This window comes from Babylonia areolata, chromosome 29 (genome assembly GCF_041734735.1).
Source record: "Babylonia areolata isolate BAREFJ2019XMU chromosome 29, ASM4173473v1, whole genome shotgun sequence".
Lineage (NCBI taxonomy): Eukaryota > Metazoa > Mollusca > Gastropoda > Neogastropoda > Buccinidae > Babylonia > Babylonia areolata.
This window is the reverse complement of record NC_134904.1, coordinates 6328516-6333515: the sequence shown is the minus strand read 5'-3', so window position 1 is coordinate 6333515 and position 5000 is coordinate 6328516. Positions and strand designations below refer to the sequence as shown.

Here is a 5000-nt window from a genome sequence, read left to right as displayed (position 1 = left end):
ACAATTACAAGTGTTGGCCAGAAAACTTAGCAACAGTCTGTCGGGTGACAAAATGGTAACCCTTACCCCGGCGGGGGATGGGAGTGGGAGTGGGGGTGGAGGGGACCGGGACGGGGGGAATCATAGTGATTTTCTTGTGTGTTTTTATGTAAGAAATCATACTTTACCTGTCTGCCAAGTTTAGATTACGGTATAAATGCAGGGGGAGGGTAAATATAGGCCATGTTTCCTTCTTTGGGCCCTAGAAATAACTTTTGGGGTGTATGTGCTTGAACCGGCACTATATCCACAAATTTCATCACACAGTTAATTTCTTCATATCTACAGAAAGAACTTAGAATGAGCTATTCCATGAACGACATTAAGATTGGATTAGTGCTGTAATAGATTGCTACGTGATCAAATACTTCCGGTGTACTGAGAATGCTCAAACGCCAGCAACCCGATAACTGGATGAAGGATTTCATTATCAGCGTGAGGTAACTGCTGACATGATTAGGCACTATATTTAGAATACATTCGTTTTACAATATGTATTATTGCATTCAGTCAGTCTAATTTTCATGGTTTCTGACCCAGCCGACCGCAAGGGTCACAATGCAAATGAAGCAGGGTGGTTTTTTGTTGTTGTTTTTTTGTGTTATTTTTATTTTATTTTATTTTTTCCAAAGCATTTTTATGAAAGAAATCACACTGTATCAGTCTTAAAGGGGGTTATTTATGCATTGAATGCAGGGGTGAGGGCGGTGATATATATATATATATATATATATATATATATATATATATATATATATATTACTCGCTTTTCCTTCTTAAAACTATATATAGATGAAGTTTGGGGTATACCTGGTTGCAACACCACAGTATCAAAATAATGACCCTACATTCATTTTCTTTGTGTTATACATAGAATTTAGAAGTTTGGACACACAAATTCTCCATTATTCATAACAAAAACAATTTCGAGACAGACATAAGATTAGTGATCAAACAAAGCAAGGCTCAGACTGAAAAATATGAAATTCGATATGTTTTACTCCAGCTGTACAGGCTATATAATCTGTCAACTGAGCACCACATCTAACTCTGCATTTTACGGTATAATAGATACTCCGAATACACTTACACAGTTTACCTCTTATACCATTTTTCAACTATATTGGCCATAGCAGATGTCTGTTTATGGAGTCGAAGGCTTTCTCGAAATCAATGAAGGCTACATAAAGTTTACGATTATTAGAAAATTGCTTTTCCACCAGTGCCAAAGGAGCAAACACATGATCTGTTGTTGAATATCCTTTCTTAAAGCCGGCTTGGTGGTCTCCGGTAATGTCATTTTCTTGTACCCATTCTTATATTCTATTGTTTAATATTGTACTAAACATTGTGCTACTTTTATCACTAAGACAACCACATCATGGAAGTATTGATTTGTATCGTTATACCTAGGCAACCAAAATAATGTCAGAAATTAACATCAAACGAACTGCGTTGAATGGACAGTCTGTCCGAGCAACAGGTCATTTTGTGTCTGCGTCTTACGCATCTTTGACCCTGTTGCTTCTTCTTTACAATAGGGTTTTTTTTTAACTCACTCAGTACGGCCAGTCCTCTCTTCTCCTCTACACAGAGGCCTAGGCGTACGCGTTACATCTAGGCCATCACTCCACAAGTGTGTGGGGAACGGCAATAACACCAGAAACTCAGCACCCTGTGTCATCCCACCCCCACCCACCCCGACTCCCTCTTTTCCCCCGAGTTGCTTTGATACAGACATACCAACGATCAACACCCACAAGTAACCCATAAGCACTAAACGAAAAATACTGCAAAATGAACAAACAGATCAAGAAGGAGAAGGGAATGAGAAAATATACCTCATGCAACAACAACAACAACAAAAAAAAAAAAAAAAAAGCGACAAAAGAGACATGCTGGACAACACAGACACGGACACAGACAGACACACAGACACAGACAGACAGACAGACAGACAGACAGACACACACACACACACACACACACACACACACACGGGCGCCCACATCTCCAATCTTCAAAACATGAGAAAAAAAAAATCGTTTTCTTGGACCTACCAGCCTGTCTTTCTGTCTGTCTGTCTGTCCGGGTGTCCTCACCCCGCGGCGCTGGAAGAGAGTTACTTGTTATAAAATGATATTCACGTTACTATAAAAAATGATATTCACGTTACTATAAAATGATATTCACGTTACTATAAAATGATATTCACGTCACTTACTATAAAATGCTATTCACATTACTATAAAATGATATTCACGTTACTATAAAATGATATTCACGTTACTATAAAATGATATTCACGTTACTTACTATAAAATGATATTCACGTTACCTGCTATAAAATTATATTCGCGTCACTTACTATAAAATGATATTCACTTAACTATAAAATGATATTCACGTTACTTACTATAAAAACGACGTTCACGTTACTTACTATAAAATATTCACGTTACTATAAAATGATACTCACGTTACTTAATATAAAACGATGTTCACGTTACTTACTATAAAGTGATATTCACATTACTTAATCACGTTACTTACTATAAAATGATATTCACGTTACTTACTGTTTAACGATGTTCCCGTTGCTTACTATATAACGATATTCACGTTACTTAGTCACGTTACTTACTATAAAAATGATATTCATGGTACTTGCTATAAAATGCTATTCACGTTACCTCCTACATAACGATATTCATGTAACTTAGTCACGTTACTTACTATAAAACGATATTCATGTTACTCACTACAAAACGATATTCACGTTACTTAATCACGTTATTTACTATAAAAATGATATTCACGTTACTTACTATAAAATGATATCCGCGTTATTTACTAAAACGATGTTCACGTTCCTTGCTACATAACAATATTCACGTAACTTAATCAAGTTATTTTCTATAAAACAATATTCACGTTACTACAAAACGATATTCATGTTATTTCATTACGTTACTAACTATGAAACGATATTCACGTAACTTACAACGTAATTATATTAACGTTACTTAATCACGTTACTTACTATAACGATATTCACGTTACTTAATCACGTTACTTACCATAAAACGATATTCACGTTACTTGATCACGTTATTTGCTATTAAAAGATATACTCTTTATTTACTATAAAACGATATAAAACGATATTCACGTTAATTATTTACATTACTTACAACAAACGATATTCACGTTACTTTCTACATAACCATATTCACCTCACTTATCCACGTTAATGTTTAGAAAACGATATTCACGTTAGCTACTATAAAACGATATTCACGTTACTCATTACGTAACGATATTCACGTTACTTAATCATGTTACTTACTACATATCGATATTTACGTTACTTACTACGTAACGATATTCATGTTACTTAATCACGTGATTTACTATAAAACGATATTCACGTTACTTACTATAGAATGATATTCACGTTACTTACTATAAAATGATATTCACGTAATTTAATCACGTTACCTACTATGAAACGATATCCACGTTACTTACTACAAAACGAACTTCACGTTACTTGATCACGTGACTTACTATAAAATGATATTCACGTTTCTTACTATAAAATTGTATCCACGTTACTTACTATAAAACCATGTTCACGTTCCTTACTACATAACGATATTCACGTAACTTAATCACGTTGCTTACTATAAAACGACATTTACGTTACTCATTACGTAACGATATTCACGTTACTTAATCATGTTATTTGCTATATGTCGATATTTACGTTAATTACTGCGCAACGATATTCACTTTACTTAATCATGCTACTTAATATAAAACGATATTCACGTTACTTACTATAAAACGATGCTTATGTTATTCACTATAAAACGATATTCACGTTATTTACTATAAAATGATGTTCACGTTACTTACTACAAAATGATATTCATGTTACTTACTATAAAATTATATTCACGTAACTTAATCACGTTACCTACTATAAAACGTTATTCACGTTACATATTATAAAACGATATTCACGTTACTTACTATAAAATTATATTCACGTTACTTACTATAAAACGATGTTCACATTCCTTACTACATAACGATATTCACGTAACTTAATCACGTTACTTACAATAAAACGATATTGACTTTACTTACTGCATAACGATATTCACGGTACTTAATCACGTCACTTACTATAAAACGATATTCACATTACTTAATCACGTTACTGGCTATAAATCGATAATTACGTTACTTAATCACGTTACTGACTATAAATCGATATCCACGTTACTTACTACATAACGATATTCACGTTACTTCATTACGTTACTAACTACAAAACGATATTCAAGTTACTTACGATAAAACGATATTCATGTTACTTACAACATAACGATATTCACGTTACTTAATCACGTCACTTACTATAAAACGATATTCACATTACTTAATCACGTTACTAACTATAAATCGATAATCACCTTACTTAATCACGTTACTGACTATAAATCAATATCCACGTTACTTAATACATAACGATATTCACGTTACTTCATTACGTTACTAACTACAAAACGATATTCAAGTTACTTACGATAAAACGATATTCACGTTACTTACTACATAACGATATTCACGATACTTAAAAACGTTACTGACTATAAAACGATCTTCACGTTACTTAATCACGTTACTAACTACAAAACGATATTCATGTTACTTGCAAAACGATATTCACGTTACTAACTACAAAACGATATTCACGTTACTTACAAAACGATATCCAAGTTATTAACTACAAGACGATATTCACGTTACTTACTACAAAACGATATTCATGTTACAAACTACAAAACGATATTCACGTTACATACAATAAAACGATATTCATGTTGCGTTACAAAACGATATTCACGTTATTTAATCACGCTACTTACCATAAAACGACATTCATGTTA

The 5000-nt window shown here is 33.2% G+C and overlaps 1 protein-coding gene across 1 annotated transcript in view; it reads right to left on the bottom strand.

Moving 5' to 3' along the window:
* The window catches only part of LOC143274585 (uncharacterized), a 70350-nt gene that overhangs the window by 64892 nt on the left and 458 nt on the right, over positions 1 to 5000 (bottom strand). The window contains exon 2 of the mRNA XM_076578438.1: positions 2100 to 2150. The gene's annotated coding sequence lies outside the window, so the exon portion shown is untranslated. The remainder of the gene's footprint in view (positions 1 to 2099; positions 2151 to 5000) is intronic.